Source organism: Eleutherodactylus coqui, chromosome 3 (genome assembly GCF_035609145.1).
Source record: "Eleutherodactylus coqui strain aEleCoq1 chromosome 3, aEleCoq1.hap1, whole genome shotgun sequence".
Lineage (NCBI taxonomy): Eukaryota > Metazoa > Chordata > Amphibia > Anura > Eleutherodactylidae > Eleutherodactylus > Eleutherodactylus coqui.
In genome coordinates, this window is record NC_089839.1 from 54286117 (window position 1) to 54307126 (window position 21010).

The 21010-nt window shown below is 44.9% G+C and overlaps 1 protein-coding gene across 3 annotated transcripts in view; it reads right to left on the bottom strand.

Annotated features, from left to right (window-relative positions):
* The window catches only part of RD3 (RD3 regulator of GUCY2D), a 46857-nt gene extending 27163 nt beyond the window's left edge, over positions 1–19694 (bottom strand). Inside the window, exons 1-2 of one of the 3 annotated variants that reach the window (XM_066594508.1) lie at positions 19390–19401; positions 19024–19080 (exon numbers count right to left, since the gene is read on the bottom strand). The gene's annotated coding sequence lies outside the window, so the exon portion shown is untranslated. Of the gene's footprint in view, positions 1–13257; positions 13392–19023; positions 19081–19389 lie in introns of those variants that run through there. The other 2 variants (XM_066594507.1, XM_066594509.1) reach the window with 2 other exon arrangements.
* Positions 19695–21010: the final 1316 nt, after the last annotated feature.

Below are 21010 nucleotides of genomic sequence, written 5' to 3' on the forward strand. Positions count from 1 at the left end.
AGTTTACTAGACAGTGCCAAATGCAGGTAGGCAGAGTCTTTAAGCTTCTTTGTGGGTTAGCGGCATAGTGTGTGGAGACATTTATTTCCAGGCAATTGGATTAATCTGGGATTACTATATATAACTGAACTTTCTTTGATTTGACATAGAAGTGTCCAAGTGTGGCCCCATCACTAAGGGCGCCCACCCACTGGCGTTTTTTTAACTGCGTTTTGCGTTTTTCCTGCACAGGCATAGAGATAACATGTGTTCCTGTCCACTGGCGTTTTTTTTGCGTTGCGTTTGCGTTTTTAACATAGGAACTGTCAGTTGCATATGTGTCCTTATTTTTCTCCTAATGCACCCATGAATGTCAATGAAAATTAACGGAAAAGCCGCGAAAATGCCGCGAAAACGCCGTGGAAAAATCGCGGTAAACGCGGCGAAAACGCCAGTGGGTGGGCGCCCTAATAGTGCTAAGAATGAGAATTTCCTTTTACTATGAAAAAACTCGCCTATAAATGTAACTTCTTTAGTCGTCTTCCTGCATTAGTGGTATACAGAAGTATGTGGGACAGGGTTGCATTGCTGCAACATTTTTTGGAAACTTTTGAAGCTTTAATAAGGGGACAACTTTCTAAAAAATAGATACACCTGAGAAACCCCTCAGTAAAAAGAAATGTTAATGACTTAAGAAATTAGAACATGAATTTATATATATTTCAGAAATTGTTTGGTATTTTAGGTGGAGTTCTAATAAGGCTGCCTGCAGACGGGAGGGTCGGATCCGGTGGCGAGAATTCTGGCCGCGAGACCCGACCCGAGCGCCTGCAGGGACCAGCGCGTACTCACCCGCGCCCGCGGCCCCGGCTGTTTGATGTGCCGGCTTGCCGGCCAGCTGGCGTGTGTGCAGACCGGAGCCGGCAGCGACTGAGTGACGTTTCTGTGCGGGACTCTGCGAGCCCCACACAGAAATAGAACATGCCGCGGTTTGTTTGCCGCGCGGGCAAACTACAGCTGTCTGCATAGGATTGACACAATCCTATGCAGGCTTCCAGCAGGGAAAAACCCCGCCGCTGAATTTCCGCTCGTGTGCAGGCGCCCTAAGAGAAGGTAACAGGACAGGACTGGTTTTAGAGAAAATGTGGCCCTGGGCGAAATTATAACTGGGGCCCCAAATACTGTAATACTGCATTAACAACAGTCACATTCAGGATATTCTGGATGCGGCATACAGAGCGCTCAACTCTAGTACTTCCAGGGGGTTGTAGGCCTTTACAAAAAAAAATATTCATGTACATTTCATAATATCAAAAACTAGGACTAAATATTACCGCCATACTGTGATTTCATATTACCTCCAAATTGTTTTTGAACTAAATGCACTACATAGTAATATATATATTACCAATATTACCACAACACCATTACCACTACCAGTACCACTAGATAGTGAGTATTATCAGTATGTAAGGGGGACAGCGGTATGGAAGAGTGGAAAAAGCTGATTGATGAACTGAAATGAAAAAAACACTGGTCTGATTCCTAAAAGAATAGATTTCTTTTCTTTTATATAACTTTTATTTCTAAATAGTTTAAAATGAGGATTCTCAGGCCAGCGCACAAAAAACGAAAATAAACAAAATAGACAAAAACGAGGTGTACCAACCAAGATACAGTAATTCGGGCACCCACAATTGCGCAAGTGCTTGGAAACGAAATAGCTCTACCTAAGTGGAGGAAACATATAGATATGATGTCCCAGATTTATACAAGGCCCATATACCACAAGATTACATGGGCATTGATCTTATAGCCGGGACACCCCTCACTAGGGATCTCTATCAGAATACTCTAATTTATTAAGAGCATTGAGAGCCCTAAGTTAACGACCTCTCTTGCTATATTAGGAACCCCAAGTTGACGTGGCGTCAATTGTACTTATGATGGTACATAGCGTGCCGGCCACCGGAATACTGTAAAAGGTGATACTTAATGTACCAAATATATCTAGTTCTTATACATTCATAGGTTTATTCAACTGGGAAATAATTATTAGTCAGGTGTTGATTTGCTGAATACTTCTGTTACAATTCTGGTTATATTTATCAATTATTTTTATTCATGTTCTAGTTCTGGTTCGTTTAACGCGTTTCTGTTGCGTTAGCAACTCATTAGAACTGATACCAAAGTACTGCACAAAGCACATTCATAACCAGGGTCTCTCTATAGAACTAGAATAAGTTCTTAACAGCACACAAGAGCTGTACTTAAGGTAGTCAAACACAACCCGTTCGCGCTTTTTCCGCATAAGCGAGGCGTGTATTTTTTCGTGCACATAGGCACACAAAAAAACACACTCGTCTGAATGAGGCCTTGCAGATAATATCTGACTGCATCTTTTTTGCGGCAAAGAATGCCCAGAAAAATGTCACTAAAAGCGTGTTGCTTTTCTGAAACCACCCCAAATGTGATATTTTTCACATTTTTGCATCTCCATATGTAAATCAGGTTATGGAGTGATTTATCACTCTGAATGCATTTGTTACTTAGGATAGACTGGCATTTTACATGTAAATGGCAGGAAAGGGTTAAATGTCCTGGGATACTCAGATTGAGTGAGGATTACATGATGTTTCTGGAGAATTATGAGAGGAGAAATGTTGTGTCTCTGGTTAAAAGACAGATCCGTGCCAAACAGCAGGTGGTCAGCCGACGGATGGCAGCTCCGTAAATCCCCATTGCTTGGGAAGATTACTGTCTGACACATCTGCAGTCATGTACGGCTAATAGCTGCAAATCTTCAATCCAGTTTAGCACAGAACTTGTGTAAGATCTGCCCTCAATTACCAGAAATTACTAACTAATGTCTCTGTAGTTCTGTGCCATCAGCGGCTTTAGTAGTATTCTTACTGTGAGAATAACGCTCAAAGGGGGGTTTCAGGCTTTGCATAGCTAAATCTTAAAGTGGGATTCCGGGTTCCATACAATTACTTCTACTGTACAATATAACTGAAACAAATTAGCCAAATACATTTTTCGGCTTCTTTCACACGAGTGCATAAACAGTAACGTGTTTACGCCCGACCGATCGATATACACGACCATCTGAGCCATTGGTCTTCAATGCATCCGTTCAGATTGGTGAATATACATAGTAACATAGTAACATAGCATGTAAGGCTGAATGAAGACAATGCCCATCTAGTCCAGCCTGTCCAGCCTCCTGTTTTGTTGATCCAGAGGAAGGCAAAAAAACCCCCAAGAGCAGAAGCCAAATAGCCCTTTTGGGGAAAAAAAATTCCTTCCCGACTCCCTAATGGCAATCAGACTGTTCCCTGGATCAACCCCTAATAGTTCCTACCTGCATGTATACCCAGATTAACAAATAACCTTAGATTTATAGCCTATAATATCCTTCCTCTCCAGAAAGACATCAAGTCCCCTTTTAAAAAACCACATAAAAAGGTTGAACTGTGAAAAAATAGAACGTACGCGACCGAAATACATGCCAACGCATATACGGTGCGCAAAAAGATAGTTCTGGAACTATCTTTTGCTCAATATACATCGGCGGCTCCCATAGACTTCTATGGGAGCTGGACAAAGCAACGGAGAGGGAGGTATTTTAGCAGCATCCAGTGCTGCAAAAACCTTACAGTTGCCTTTACGTAGGCATTTTTCCAGGGTGCAACGTATTTTTTCGCTAAAAAGCGACGCTCACAGCCGTGTGAATGGGTGAAAAAACGCTGGCCATGATCTCGGAAAAAGTCCATTCATGCCAATAAACAGAGTGGACATGAAAACGTAAAAAGTCCTATGCTTGTGTGCAGGAGCCCATAGGGTGAGTTCACACTAGCGGTTTTTTGTTTCCACGTATTTCATAATGGGAGCAGCTAAACGGAAGGAAATGGAAACAAATAGATTGCTTTCCGTTTGCTTACTTTTTCCATAAACAGCAACCTTAAAAAAAAGGGAAACGTTGCATCTGTTTCGGTTCCTTATTTTTTAACTGAAAACACAAATGCACACTGCATGGCATTTCAGTGCGATGTGCTCTTTTTCATCCGACTAATTGCAATAATGGGCGATTCTTCCAGAGGAATCACCCCAAAATAGTATATTTTCGATCAGTGTGAGTGAATAATTGCTCATGCAAATAAAACCATTGCAAATAATGTGTTCTATTTACGTGCGAGTTCTGCCCATCTCTCAACGCGCAGAATTTGTGCATGAAAATCACCTGTAAATACAGCTTCAAACTTAATTCCGTAGATCCATCCCCGACTTTGAAAGCTGCTAACTTGGTACTACCCTTCAGGAAACTTTGTTCACAGACTGAGGGTTTCAACAGACAAACATGTTTAGGCCCATTATGCGCCGTCACAGCTCCATAACAGGACAAAACAAAACCATTGATTTCAATGGTTTCGTTTTCACTATCGAGATTCTCATCCGTTAAGGTACGGGTGAGAAAAGATAGGACTTGCCCTATCTTTCCTGCACGTAGTATTAACCCTTTCCAATCCACTGTCCGACCTCTGAAGACATTATGATTTAAGGCTGTACAGCTCCGATGGTGGATGACGTCCGTCGGGGTTCTCTTACTGTATATTGCCAGCCTCTCTGCTGTCAGAGCCTATCCAACATGTCACCTCACGAAGTACTGGCTTTAGCCAACAGATAGCGCCGTTGTATAACGGCAGAAAAAGAGTAAGCCCCCTAGGAAAACCAGGATAGAAATTGGATTGGAAAGGGTAACTATGTGCGGGGAAGATAGAGCAGGACCTATCTTCCCTCCTGTGCTATAATGCAGAGTTTAAATTGCCGAAGGATAAAAAAACACTGTTCATGCGCAACTACGCTCCGTAGTGGTGAGCATGGTTGCGTTTGCGACCATTTGAAACCGCCCTGATGTCACATCCATCTAAATTCCCCTTTTTTTGGTACCATCTATATGGCACTATGATATTACATGGGTGAAGGGTCAGGGGGTAGATGTGAAGCCAGGACAACAGAACATGAGGAACTGTTGTGCAGAGGAACTGGAAGTTGTTATGGCTGGAAGCCATGAATATAAACAATGTGGACACGGTTGGTGGTGAAGTCAGGGATTGAGAAAAAAAAACCCGCAAATGTATTTGGGGAACTTTGTGTGTAGTTTATACAGAGTACAAACACATTTTTTGAGAAAACAATTGTGATCAGAAAAATGCTGAAACCAGTATACAGTGGAAGGTTCTGCAGCTTTCTAATATCCTTTATGTTTCAGTTTCTCAAAATATGTGTTTGATGTCAGTGAATGAGAACACTCTTGTTTGCATTCAGAGGCAGTAACCCTGCATATAACTAGTGCAGTAGATACAATTGTATCAGTCTTGATAATGCTCTGTGAGCTAAACACATTAGCAGTAGCTGCGTATAATTTCTCTGGTAGTTTGCTACAATGTATCAGACTGAAGTACCTGGTTATTAACTCAGGCCTCCCTCACACAGACGTTTTTTTTACAGCGTTTAGCGCTGCCTTTTTAGCGCTGTGCTAAACGCTGTACAACGCTCCCATTCATTTCAATGGGGCTGCTCACACAAGCGTCAAAATGCAGCGTCTTCAATGCTTTGAAACCCCGCCTCCAGCAAGAGATTGCTCTGATTGCCTAATTCAGCACCAATCACAACCAGCGCTGGATGCATCAATCACAGCCATTCAATTAATGAATGGCTCGTGGCTCAGCCAATCAGAGCAATCTCTTGCTAGAGGTGTGGTCTTAAAACCCTGTTACCAGCAAGAGATGCTCTGCAGGCACAGAGAAGTGCCTGGAAGCCTGCAGGGATGGCGGACGGTTACTACTAGGTGAGCATTTGATTTTTTTTTCAGCTTTCTTGGCTGCATTATCAGCTGTGCTGAAAACACAGCCAAAACGCTGGCATAACGCATGCCAGCACTGCTGAAATCGCAGTAAACGCAGCATTAAAAGACACTGCATTTACTGCAAACGTCTGTGTGAGGGAGGCCTCACAGACCTTTGTCTACACTAGATACAGTTGTATGTAGTTCTCAGCTAAGAGCAGTTTTATGCCTCTGTTTGTAAACAAGAGTGAGTTCTCATTCACTAACAGCAAACATATATCTTGAAAATATTGAGGAATTAAAGCAACCCTACGGTCCTAGACAAAACAAAGATGGTCATACCGCTTCTTTGACTACCTGATGAACACTGGGTATTAGTATGGATTGGTAGTCTAAGACACCACACGCTGCTTTGATTGGTCTATACCTGTGGTGGTAAACCTATGGGACGCAGAGCCCTCCCTGCTAAGGAGCGCTGTTAGCTGTATTAATCCCGGCGCACACTGCGACGTCAGTGTGCAGCCGGGATCCCCCTTCCCCGAGGTTTCCTAACTGGTTCCGCGAGAGCAGGGAGAGGAGGCGTCCGGCAGGCATATTAACTTTTTCCACACCACTTCTGCCCTATTCAGCAATTCCAGCAACTTGATTGGTTGTTTGGTGAATCAGTCAACCCAAATAAACAATCAGATCCCTGGAACTGCTGAATAGAGCAGAAGTGGTGTGGAAAAAGTTAATATGCGCGCTGGGCAGAGGAGGAGCGGCGCTTCCACGAGGAGGGGGTAAGTATGTGGGTTGTCACTGTGCTACTGGGGGGCCACTGTGGGTTGTCACTGTGCTACTAGGGGGCCGCTGTGGGGTGTCACTGTGCTACTGGGGGGCCGCTGTGGGGGGTCACTATGCTACTGGGGGGCCGCTGCGGGGGGGGGGGCACTGTGATGCTAGGGGCCGCTGTGGGGGTCATTGTGATACTGGGGGCCGCTGTGGGGGGAGGGGCACTGTGATACTAGGGGCCGCTCTGGGGAGGGTCACTAGTACTGCTGTGGGGGTGTTGGGGTGGGGGGTCAGTATTATACTGGGGGCCGCTGTGGGGGAAGGGCATCATTATTATCACGGGGGGGTCACTATTATCACTGGGGCTGCTGGAGGTGGTCACCATTTTTGCTAAGACCGCTGGGGGTGGTCACTATTATTGCTGGGGCCACTGGGGGGGGGTCACTATTAATTCTGGGGCCGCTGGGGGGTCACTATTAATGCTCGGGCCGCTGGGTGGGGGTCACTATTATCGTTCGGGCTGCTGGGGGGGTCACTATTATCGCTCGGGCCGCTGGATGGAGGTCACTATTATCGCTTGGCCCGCGCGCGCGCGCGGGAGGGTGGCATTATTATCACTGAGGTATGTTTACATGTGGTGGAAATGGGCAGGGCTGTTTCAAAATAGATAGCATGCAGATTTTGACTGCTTTTTGGATGTGGAAATGCTCCACAGAAATTTCAGCTGAGGACATTCTGCAGTATTTCCACGTCCAAAAGGCAGTCAAAATCTGCACACTGTCTATTTTGAAGCAGCCCTGTCCTTTTTATAACGACCAAGGTAAAAATCTTAGGTCGTGATAAGCCCCGCCCCCTGACATGTTGGCACTTGGTGATAAATAAGTGGGTTTTGGGTTTCAGTTTGGGCACTCAGTCTCTAAAAGGTTCGCCATCACTGGCCTATACTGTGTATGTAAACAGCCCATTTCCCTTCCCTCCTGCAGTGAAGAAAAGGGTTAACTGGAGTGCAGCTCATGCAACCGTTTTGAATGGTACTGTAAGAGATAGCCAAGAACAAGCACTTGGCTATATTTGTCAGCCCGATTAGAATGACATCACTAGAGGTGGGAGAAGCCACCTAGAAGTGAGGAGGACAGGGGAATCAGGACCACTGTTCACAGGATCGATGGGTGTCCCAGTGGTGAGACCTACACCAATCTATTAGTTTTCATTCATCCAGTGGATGGGGTAAAATATGAAAAAAGTCCCATAACTGGAATACCACTTCAAAGGGGTTGTTCAGCTGTAAACTATTGATAGCCTATTTAGATAGGCCATCAATAGTAAATCAGTGGGGTCCACCTCCTGAGACCTCTGTGGATCAGCTTTTTGCCAGGCCGTTGCACACATGCACTGAGCTGAATTCTGCAGGAAACAGACAGCTCTGTTCCTATGGCAGTGGTGAGGCTTGGTATTACAGGCAAAGTTGTCATTCATGTGAACAAGAACATTAGTGCTACTAATGTGTTCATATTAAGATATTGCTCTATAGACATGTATCAACTATAATCTTTATGATTTATTACTGTTTTCCAATATATATGAAAAAAGGTTGGATCTCTGTGATTTTTCGATAAATCATCCAGAAAAAAAAATGGTTAGCTACCTTGTGAGGAAGGTAAGTGTACAGGGCACTATTTATTTTTGGGTTAAGGGAAACCTTTCAACAGGTTCATGAAGTCTAAACAAATAGCAGCATGAACGCGGGACAGGCGCCCACATTGCAAGTGTGTATGTTGTATTCTGCATTATATTTCAACAAAAACATACTTTGAAAATCTGTTCAGAGATGGGGCCTTGCCGCCCTCTGCCTACTAGGATTGCCCTTATTGCCATGTGTATGTGGAAGAGACCTGTCAAGTCTAGACAATCCACTTGGGGAGGGCTCAGCCAATAGATCCAATAGATAATGGCTGATTTAGCTTTTTTGCCGCACCCTGTTTTTAGTCTCCCTCCCTGGAAACAGGATGAAGGCTATACAGTATATGATATGGTAACTGAGTGAGGAAGGCTGAAAATGGTGTGACTCCCTGTAAAACCGGGTGAGTTGCTATGTATACTATGTATTATACATCTGGAAATGGAAAGAATGTTTTGTAAGCATCGTGGACTCCAGGGTCATTTCCATTGTCTCTGTCGTTTGTTCTGCAGCGTCACTGAGGTGTAAGAGGTGATTATTTTTCTCATCTCAAGGGACCGGTGAAGACGAAGACAGAGGATTAACAAACAACAGATCACTAAATACATACAGTATTCCAACATGTTCACTGCCTCAAAAATAACTGCTCTTCTCCCTGTTTTACTGCCCAATGCAAAAGTTTGTGTAGTGTCCCAGAACAACATCCTGGTCCCCTTAATAAATGACATACATGTTCTGTCTCATGTGGATGCACTGTGCAAAACGGTCATGTCATTTTTCAGTATGTATGTTGCACAGCTGCGGCGTCTGGAGGGTTAAGTCCCCTAAAATCATTGCCTGTCAGCTCTAGCTGCTGAATGTATCTTTCCTACTGTATCATGTAGTACAAGTGAGGTTATAAAAGTGAGTGTCTGAGAGCGGGAAAGCTTGTTGATGATCATCCATCTACCCATGCTATTGGAGGACCCACAGTGATGCAGGGAAGCACCTTTAGCTTTCCTGCATTGAAAATGGAGAAGAAGAAGAGGCTCCCTATGAAACGGCTGAGGATCTTCCCTCTTCCCCCATCCGTTGGAAAAACCGCATGAGCACAGGGAGACACTTCTGGTTTCCTTGTGTCTAACATGGAGGAGAAGGAGAGATATCCCTACCGCATGTGAAACGCATGAGAGAACGAGTGAGTTACTAAACTCCCCAGAGTGAGAGCAATCCCCAAACAATTCTATATAAAGCAACCCACCATATCAGGTACCCATTTACACTATAGTCATTATTTTTCCTGTGTGGCCGTCCACCATTAGGATCACCACACAGAGGTATGTAATAGTGATATCCACGCAGATGTTCTGCGGGGTGCATTTTTTAGCTAAGCCTTTCTTCAATAATTGTCTGCCAGAGTGTATGTGGAGAGACCCCTACCTTTTACCTCCTCCAGAGCATACCCAATTCCCAGGACCAGTGCCATATAGATAACGTGGACTATAGGGCCGCATTGTTCCTGTGTTTTCCCTTCCAACCTCTGAGCTTCTGCCTGTAACTTTGTGCAAGTGAATGATACCTGTAACTGCCTGTTATTTCAAGCTTATACTTAAGTAAAGTTTTACCAAGCCTCAACTGTTCCTAAGGATCCAAGGTACTATACACAAGCCTCTGTGTTTATTACTCCGCCACATAGATTAACGGTGTGTAGGAACGGTGGCTTCACGACGTGATATCTACGACTACCCCCCTCATCCTAAAGACCACTGATCCTATCCTCTGCTACGGTAACTCCCTTCAGAACTAAGAGTTAGTAAGTGCCACCATGACAGGTCCACGCACTACACCCTCTCAACTCCAGCCGTATGCTTGGATAGAGAATCATTCCCTGCAACATCTCCTTCATGGGTGTTGCAAAAGCTGCAGCACCCTTTCTTCAGTACCTTACATGGGTACCCACTCTTTACCATCCCCGCGTTGCATTTGTGCAGGCGTAAAAATCAAACAATGGTTGGCCTATGTTAAACAGGCAAGTCCTTCATCTATGAACAGAAGTGGGCGGCCTGAAGAGATCTCTCAACCTATATGACTCTCCCTATATAGTGATAGGAAAATTGCTAAAAATGTAGATGTTGCACAATTAAGTGAACTACAAGTGAACAGGAGAAAAGATAAAATAAAACACCAGACAGGCTTCAGATCCAGGACTAGACCATAAACCACCAAATTAACCAGAAACACGTTCAAACTGAGAGTATAACTGGCGTCCTCTGAGAGGAGGAGCCAGTAAAATGTGTACAAACCTCTGCTGATTGGCCAGCTGGGATACACACCTCCCAGCTGACTAATCCATACAAAAACTAGCAGAGAAGTGTCTCTGTCAGTGTCCAGCCCCAAAATGACACTGACCATGCATCTGTGTGAGGGTCACGTGGGTTGGGGCTGACTCTGTGACATTACCCTGATTACAAACCTCTTACATGGATAGTGAGTTGTGACATGCAAATTGTGCGCTCATTTTCTTTTACCCAGACCAAGGCTAATCAAAAATTACGACATGTCAAAAGGCTTTTTGAAAATTTAGTTATGCTTTAATTCTATAGCAGTTTTTATTGCACCGTCATTTAGTTACTGTATGTCGGTATTATTTGAGTACTGTATGACAGTATTTACATTGTGTTAGGGGGTCTCACGCGAATGGATTCTAACTGCAGAATCCGTGATCGCCGTCCGCTCAACCTTTATGAGGCAAAACACTGTCATTGAAAGGCATGTAGTTTCAATTTTTCCTTCACTCTCGCGGATATGAACTGCATATTCCGTGAGGGGAAGAAAAGTCGCAGCATGCTCTATTGCATGCTCTATTGAAGTCAATGGAGGCGTCCGACCTGCAGACCATATACAATTAACATTGCGCATGGACTGTGGTTAATGACGGTGTGGGAAATACAAACAAGAAAAAAACCCTGTGCTACGCATGACCGTCTGCGGGGCGTCATGGTTATTTGCAATACATTTATATGAGGTAGGCAGGGTGACTGACCATGCTCACAGCCGGAATCCACTGTGGGCCTCCTGCATGTGGGTGGAATCTGACGCGTTCACGTGAGCCCGGCCTTGCACTGTACAGTATACAGTATATTTGTCAGTGTATGGTGATGGTGGCGCTATATAGCATTGTTATTTAGGTAACAATGTGAAAATGTTATTTGCGAAAATACAACACTACACTTTGGGCACAATACTGTTTGTTGCTTATATGAGGGGGTGCTAATAAGTCTTTGGCTTTGTGTTCTTTTTTGTTTCTATGGTAACGAATGTTACATCACATGAAAGCCTTATGTGTCTAATATAGGTTTTACAAATTTTGTGTTTGTAGCTTATGGCAACAGTGATCTAGGCACGCGAGAATACAAAATAGCGGAGTCTACAGCGATATTCACAGCAAATGAGAGCAGAGGAGTGATAAAATTCTTGTTTCTGCAAAAAAAGTCCGCGAAGGATATTCATGGTGATATGTACAGACATTGGGGGATCAATGCCCTTCATATTCTACAGTTGCCCAATTTAAAACGGGCCAATTCAGCACCAATGATGAGGAACGTCCTTGACGACCGAGAGAGGTGGTTGTTCCGGAGATCGTCAATGCTGTGCACAACCTCATACTGGATTATCGGCAAATTTCAGCTAAAGGAATAGTAGTCATCATGGGGATTTCGGATGAATGTGTTTGTGTCATTATCCATGAACATTTTATCATGAAGAAGCTATCTGCAAAGTGGGTCCCCAAATGTTTGACAACAGATTAGAAAAGCATGCGAGTGAAAACTTCCCGGTCTATTTGTCAGCATTTCCGGACTGATACGAACTTCCTGGATCGACTGGTCACTATAGATGAGACCTGGATTTATTTGTATGACCCTGAAACTAAGGAGAAGTCAAAAGAGTGGAGGCACAGTGGTTCTCCTCGCCCAAAGAAGTTCAGGGTGCAAAAATCAGCCACTAAGGTGATGGTGTCTGTGTTCTGGGATAAGGAGTACGTGCTGCTGGTGGACTACCTTCAAAATGGTTCCACCATCAATGCAAGGTATTACATTGAACTTTCGGACCAATTGAAGGCAGTCCAAAGGCCAAAAGGCGCGGCAAGCTGTCCAAAGGAATCTTGTTCCTGCAAGACAACGCCTCCGCTCACACTGCACAAGCGACCACGGCAAAACTGGTGGAGCTTGGCTTCCAGCTGGTTGACCACCCACCTTATTCACCAGATCTAGCTCCCTCTGTCTATCATCTGTTTCCAAACCTGAAGAAACACCTCAAGGGTACCAAATTTCACACCATTTCTGATGCCATGGCTGCTACGGATGACTGGTTTGGGGCACAACCAAAATCCTTCTTTTTGCAAGGCTTACAGAACTTGGAATACTGATGTAAGAAGTGTGTTGACATCAGTGGAGAGTATGTGGAATAAATGTGAAGTTTCATTTTCCTATCTCGTTTCTTTCTGGGTAAAGCCAAAGACTTATCAGCAGCCCCTCTTTCTAAAGGGAAAATATCATTTGAAGATTTCTATCCTTTACCACATCTATGTGCATCATCCAATGTAGAACCAGCCATGGTTGCTGTGATTGACATATATTGACCCATAGCATGCATCCAGGATTGGGATCAATAGCGATCACAGCAGTGAAGTGATGTAAGCATAAAGAATCTCGTAATTGCAACCTCATGTAGCAAAGCCATCAGAGACCCACTATAAACCACATAAATGTAGACATGGAAAATAAGTGTATGTAAGTTTTAAAAAATTAAGCGTCTGAAGTGTGACAATTCAAAGTAGAGAATATCCCCCTTTCCTGACATCAGAAAGTGGTGGAAGAGAAGCAGCAGTGCAACGTGTCATAAACCGCAAAAACTTGGTTCTTAGTCATAGGATCTGGAATATAATCATTCTTCATTATATTCTCTGACACCCTGAGGCTTCCTGAATGTTCTAGCCACATACCTGTGGTTTGTTGAGAACCTGTAACTTAGTGGGCACGAGTTTCTGCTAATGTCCTCCTGGCAAATTACAAGTGTCTGTCAGTCTTGTTCAGCCTGTTCCCATGTGCAGTTTCTTAATACTCTCCACGGTCTTACATTTTCTTCTGTTGTCTGAACATACTAACTTTATTGTTAAGCCGGAGTGTATTGTTTATTCCTGTTTAATCCTGCTGTGTTACAGATGATTTAGGTAAATACAAAAGGCCAAGTGTACAGTAGATATTTATCTATACAGTATGTTGGCAGTAGATCCTTTCACCCCCTCAAGGGCAGAGATTTTTCATTTTTTTATTTTTGTTTTTTTTCAATTTCGAATTTTAGAAGCCATGATTTTTTAAATTCATCATTGACATAGCTGTATGCGGGCTTATGTTTTTCAGAAGGAGTTACATTTGTTATTGGTACCATTTCACATGAAAAAACGGAAACATTTTAAGTGGGGTAAAATGAGAAAAGATGGAATTGCCCATTTTTTGGGTGGTTTAGGTTTTATAGCATTTATGGTGCAGTAAAAATGACACGTGCACTTATTTTCATCAATTGTTTCAAGATGAGTTGTAGATTTTATTAGCGTCACTTTGGGTTACATACACCTCTTTGATCCTTTTTTATAAAAAATTTTTAGGAGCCGGGGTAAACCAAGAAAAACACAACCGGAGGGATAAATAACTTCAAAAGGGATTTATGAAACACCCTATGTACCCTCCAAGAACGTGGTAAATCCAACTCATAGGCAAGAGGATTAATGACTCGCGTTATGGCAAAGGGACCGATAAAACGCGACGCAAGCTTTACCGAGGAGAGCTTCAATTTTAAATTCTTCATGGACAGATAGACCTTCTGACCGACCTCAAATGGCTCAGAAACAGTGGACCTTTTACAACTACGTAGTTGCATATGACCACTTGCTTTCTCTAGGTTCTTGTGTACACCATTCCAGACCTCCTGCAACTCATTGGTAACAACATCAACTGTGGGACAAACTGTAGGTACTGAAATGGAAGTCAGGTACCGGGGATGCCGACCAAACACACCAAAGAAAGGTGACACCTCAGACGCAGAACTGATACGATTATTTATGGAAAATTCAGCCAAGGGTAAAAACTCTACCCACTGACTGACCCTCTTGCCCACAAAAAGACGCAAGCATTGAACTAGGTCTTGACTTGTATGTTCCGTTTGCCCATTCGTCTGCGGATCAAACGCTGATAAGAAGGACAGAGATGCTCCCAAGTTTTTACAGAAGGCCCTCCAAAATTGGGCCAAGAATTGCACCCCCCAATCCGAAACTATATTGACCGATATTCCGTGCAACCTTATAATCTCTTTAATGAAAATTCTGACTAATTCAGCGGCAGACGGTAATTTTTTCAGAGCAACAAAATGGGCCATTTTCGAGAACCTGTCAACAACTACCAAAGTAGTGGAACACCCTTGTGACAGAGGCAGGTCAGTGACAAAATCCATGGACACATGCGACCATGGCCTACCAGGCACTGGCAACAGCCTTAATGGTCCCTCAGGGCTTTTACGGCGACTCTTGCCATGTGCACAAGCTGAACACCGATTTACAAACTCCCAGGTTGTTCTCCTTTGGACAATTTTTTGCTCAACTCTTAAGACCTTTTCATCCACTTCTCAAACTCATTACTTAAATATACATCATGCAGTTGCAAAGGGTTTATGGAGTGGGAGTCAAGTCTACTTCACACCCCGCGGCTATCAGCTCTTTCTGATAGCTCCGATTGGGCTTCTGAGGGTCCGGCTGAGCAAGCACCGCCTCGGTGGAAAAAGCCCTCTTAAGTTGCTCAAACGCCTCTGAAGCTCCCGGAGACCACGACGTCACGTCCGCTCCTTTTTTAGTGAGATCAGTCAGTGGTTTTGCAATCACTGAAAAATTTCTGATACATTTTCTGTAAAAATTGGCAAACCCAAGAAAGCACTGAAGAGCCTTCAAATTATCTGGTTTAGCCCATTGTGTGATTGCCGCTACCTTGTCTGACTCAATACACACATCAGTTGGAGTGATGATATACCCAAGAAATTACACGCGTTTGACCCCGAATGAGCACTTCTCCAATTTAATATACAATTGGTGCTCCCGTAATGGCTCTAACACCAAGTGGAGATGTCTGACATGCGTGTCCAATCTGACGAGTACACCAAAATGTCGTCCAAATAGACAACCATAAAAACACCTAGATAATCGTGGAAAACCACATTCATAAACCCCTGAAAAACCGCAGGGGCGTTGCATAACCCAAAGGGCATCACCAGACACTCGAAGTGCCCCAACGGGGTGTTGAACGTGGTTTTCCACTCGTCACCAGACTTAATACGTATGAGATTTAAAGCCCCCCGAAGGTCAAGCTTAGAGAACCAGCGTGCTCCCACCACCTGATTCAACATATCAGGGATAAGAGGGAGCGAGCAGTGATTCTTTATGGTGATCTTGTTTAAAGCCCGATAGTCAACACAAGGCCGCAAAGACGTATCTTTCTTTTCAACAAAAAATAGGCCTGCTCCAGCTGGTGACTTTGATGGTCTGATATGTTCCTTGGCTAAACCCTCTGAAATATAGGATTTAAGGGCCTCATGCTCCCGACCCAACAGATTAACTATGGCCCTCTTAGGGATGGGACTATCCGGGACAAGATCAATCCTACAATCCCAGTCGCGGTGCGGAGGCAATCCCTCAGAAAGCTTCTTAAAGAACACATCTTGAAAATCACGTAGATAGTCTGGAATACTAATAGTATTGGTGAAGCACAATGTGACAGGCATTAGATGATCCTGACAGAACCCTCCCCACTGTACTAGCTCCAGCATAGTACAATCGAACTGAGGATTGTGCGTCCTTAGCCATGGCAATTCCAGAACGATATCCACGGACATCTTCTCCATGACCAGGAATGAAATCACCTCCGAATGTAATGCACCCACCATGAACCAAAGTTTTGGTGTCCTCCAACGCACTACCCCAGAAAACAGAGGGGTTGCATCAATACTGGTAAAGTGGATTGGCAAACCTAACGCGGTAAAACTTGACAACAGTGGTCTTACAAACTGCAAATGGATAAGTTTCGTGGCCGACCCAGAATCTATAAATGCCTGTTCCACCCTGTGAAAAGCCTTGTAAGACACACTACATGGCAACAATAAGTTTTCCTGCATCTTCTGTAGCTGCCCTTCCCTGGCAGGATGCGATGCGATGACCAGCCTTGCCGCAGTAAAAGCAGAGTTGGTTAGAAACCCGGAAGCGCCTCCGCTCTCCAGGACTCAATCCGTCTACTTCCATACCATCATCTCCGGAAGTTGACACTGGGTTACAGGCTGTAGGCGTCGCCAGAGACTTGACACCACGTTCTTGACGGGCCTCTAGCTTAGCATCCCTTCTAGACCTGAGTTTACGATCCGCTCTGACTGCCAATTCCATAGCCTCAAGGTGGATGGTGACGGATGGAACAGCAATAGATCTTTTACAGCGTCAGACAGGCCTACCAAAAATAAATTTTTGAGCGCACAGTCGTTCCATGCAGATTCACCAGAATACTGCCTGAAACTAGAGCAATATTCTTCTGCCAACTGGCGTAGAGCCAACAACTTACTGACTGCAAACCCGCATGAATCTACCGACTGAGGAAAAACGGAATCAGACGGTAAAGAATAGGCCCATGACTGAGGCTCTTCTCTGAGCAATAACATAACAATCCCCACCTGTTGGGACTCAGACCCAACGAGGCCGCAAGTGGATAAACAACTTTCAAGCCTCCCGGAGGACAAAGAATTTTTTCCGGTCCCCCAAAAACACCTCGGGTAATGGGCATTTAGGTTCTGGTACTGGATCAGCGTCCACAAGCAACCGCTGCTCATGATGGCTGAGACACCCCAAGAGGTCCTGAACCATCCCAGCCAGGTCATGAATCTGAGTGGTAAGCCCATTGTAGGACTCCATTCACACAGTGAATCCTACCCCCAAAAAAACGCAGGAAATTTTTTTTTTTTGAGCCAGTTATTATGTTACAGTACTAGTGGGTTGCATAGGTAAGCACGGCGTGGGGCTCCCTGACTCTCACCCACGCCAATGTCCCTTCCTGAAGATAGCCCTGAAGTTGGACACGTCCAGGCCGCCAACTCTGACCCTACTCTGCCTAAAGGCAGGACAGGAAGGAACCATCGTACCTATGCAGGTGACTACTCACTAGTACTGACAGGTTAGGCAGCTGGAATAACTAACAGGAACGAAACCAAAGAACACAGGCAGAGCTGGATCGGGACAGGGTAACTTCCACTGGAGCAGGACCGAGGTCAAACACACAGAGGGTGGAACCAATAACTGGCAACTGCTATCAGCAGCTGCCAGACTATATTCAGGAGTCTTTGCCCTTAAGGTGGAGACCAATCAAGCCAACTGACCAGAGCTCCCAGCCAGCCACTATAACTCACAGAGATAGAGCTCACGCACCTCTCACAGCAGGCACACGCGCGCGCACGGCCGCACGCGCCACACGCCGTGCACGCACATTGGAGCTCGCTGACCCGAACGACGACAGAACGTCATCCCAGGACGCCGTCGGCGACCAGCGCCCCTGCTGCCCAGGGTCCTTGACCGGCCTCATGGTAACATTACTTGCCACGATTGAAGGAGAACAATATAATAAAAAAATAGAAGAACCATTGCTTACCCATTTATTGCCCCCCTAATGCAGCATCACAACACTCCAGTCCTCCCGCCTACCTCTGTTTAGGTAAAGGTAAAGTCCCTGGGACAAGCACCCAGTCATGACTGACTCCTCGGGTGACGTCACAATGCGACGTTTTCTCGGCAGACTGTTTTTACGGGGTGGTTTGCCATTGCCTCTGTTTAGTTGGCTACAATGATGATATGCCCATATACCCACATGACCGCTGCAGCCAACTACTCGCCTCAGTGGTTTTCATCCATACATTGCTGAGCCTGTCATTGGCTGCAGTAGTCACATGTATATACATACACATCACTACTGCAGCCAAGTAAACAAAGACCAACGAGATAGTCAGCAGTCACATGTGATCAGCTACAGGTAAGTACAAAGCCAGAGGGGGCCGAAAGGAGTTGGAACTGAATCAGCAGGGGATCAGTTAGGGGAGTATGACTTTTTTTTTAACATCCTAATCAGATTTTTATTTTTTAAATTGCGGCCAGCATTCAGATGAGGCCACACATGTAGCCAATACTGTGCTTTCTTAATAGATAGCTATTTCTTATGGCTTTGTTACTGAGCCACAACTCAGGCAAAATGGCGCTTCTATTGGACTCCATCCTAGTAGTCTATATTACTGGTGTTGCAGTAGCTGCATCACCGGGGATGGCAAACATTCTATCTATTGGTCCCCTTATTCTCCTAGGCCAATGACATGCCCCACACAGGGAGCAGATCCCCTTCTCTGGAGCTCCATGTGCCCATCAAAGTGGAGGTGGTGGAGCGTCAGTCCATTGTTACAAGCACCCGTCGGAGCAACCGAAACCACTCATATTCTTCAGTAGAGGAACGAGTGTGCTCTCCACTATTCAACATAGATATAAATCACCATATAAGCTGTCACAAGACTTATCTTAAAGGGAATCTGTCACCTGCTGCATGCCACCCCCATGACTCAGAGATGTACAGCATCTTCAAAATTTGTTTTTCATGAAACACCAGTGCATTTCATAATGAGACACAACACATATGAACACTGTACATACCTGTCCTGGGTTCACGATGCCTGCGGTTCGGGCAGCATAAACCTGGTGACAGGTTCCCTTTAAGAAGAATATCATAATTAAGTTATCCCTTCTTCAGCCCCAATTAATTCTGTGAGACACAATGCACTGAATAACACAGAACGGCAAGATTAAACCAACTCTAGCTACCACAGATTGACCTATTTCCGACTGAACGAAGCACAAAACATTATTACTGATCTGATCAAATACCCTATAAAGTGCCAGCAAATCCTTATGTGACCTGATAGCAATTTAACAAAATCAAAGAAATTGAAATTCTATCAATTAAAAAAAAATCTAGTTTCAAATTCTATCAATAAAAAACTTGCAAAACAATACACTTACTTTTGATATATGGTAGCTTAGTGGTGATGAAGAAGAGGATGTCACTCCTTCCAGGATAAGAGTTAACGATCATAGACCAGGCACCCCTGTTTGGTTGAGCGCAGAATTTGCAATGATCTTTAGTTCGACATGCACATGATGCTCCTGGAGACGAGGTACAAACTGCTCAGGTTATTAATCTACATCCCCAGACTCTGCTAAGGTGTTGGGGACCTGAGCTTAAACAGTATAAGCACTAGAAGGGCAGCAGGACCCCCTTGTGGTTTAGTAGGATTTAGCTGTAAGACTAGCAGACTGGCAGTTGTCACCGGATAACGTGTAGTCAGGGTGAGTCAGCTGGAGGAATACAGTGTCTTCTAATGCAGATTAGTGGTGGGCAGGGAGAAGGGTGAGGATGAATAGGGCAGGTCATAGACAGAGCTCTGCTGCAAGGCATAAACTGAAATGTGTGTAATAGAGCTGTTGATGGGCTCCTCTGTACTGTCCCAGATGCCAAACTAATATTAAAGCTGTACAACATTGCTTGTATTACAGTTATGTAAAAGGAATATATCATTATAGTGCTGGCTTTTGTTGTTCTCTCTTAAAGGGGTTGTGACAAGATGCAAATCCCCTCCTCGAATGTGGGGCCCGGGCAAAACACCTCTTAACACTAGGGCAATCAGCTGATTTTGATAGTAGAAGTCAAAGCCATCTGCATACCATCTACATGCCAGTAATACTAGGATGGCAGAAGGTCTGCCAGAATGGGAACCTCTGTTACTGAGACCCCACTATTATTATATGAATTTACTGATTCCTAGGAAGCACAGTTTAATGTAAATACAGTTGCATAATATTTAATAAATAATTATTGTTATTAAAGGGTAGAGATGAGCGAGTGTACTCGCTAAGGCAAACTACTCGAGTGAGTAGTGCCTTATGCGAGTACCTGCCCGCTCGTCTCAAAAGATTCGGGTGCCGGCGGGGGAGAGTGGTGAGTTGCGGGAGTGAGCAGGGAGGAGCGGGGGGGGGGGAGAGTGAGAGAGAGATCTCCCCCCGTTCCTCCGCGCTCTCCCCCGCCCCTCCCCGCCCCCCCGCCGTCACCCGAATTTTTTGAGACGAGCGGGCAGGTACTCGCATAAGGCACTACTTGCTCGAGTAGTTTGCCTTAGCGAGTTCGCTCGCTCATCTCTATTGAAGGAGTTTTCCACTGAAATACTATTGACAACCTATCAATAACACAGAGGTCGGAGTGGAAGTGCCTGCGCCAACCTCCGTGTAGCGGCCGGTGCTTGTACGTGCAGGCACAGCACTCATTGAAATCTATGGGAGCTGTGCCTGCAGTTACAAGCGCCGGCCACTACATGGGAGGTCGGCGTAGAGACTTCCGCTCCGGCCTCTGTGTATTTGGAGCGGAAGTCTCCACACCAACCTCCAATGTAGTGGCCGCGCTTGTAACTGTAGGCACAGCTCCCATTGATTTCAAGGAGACCCGTGCCTGCAGTCACAAGCATCGGCCACTACATGGAGGTCGACGCTGAGCTTTCCGCTTCAACCTCTGTTATTGCCGTGCTGACTGCATGCGCCCGCTCAGCTGATTGGTCAGGGTCCCAAGCGACGAACCTCAGCTGATAAGCTA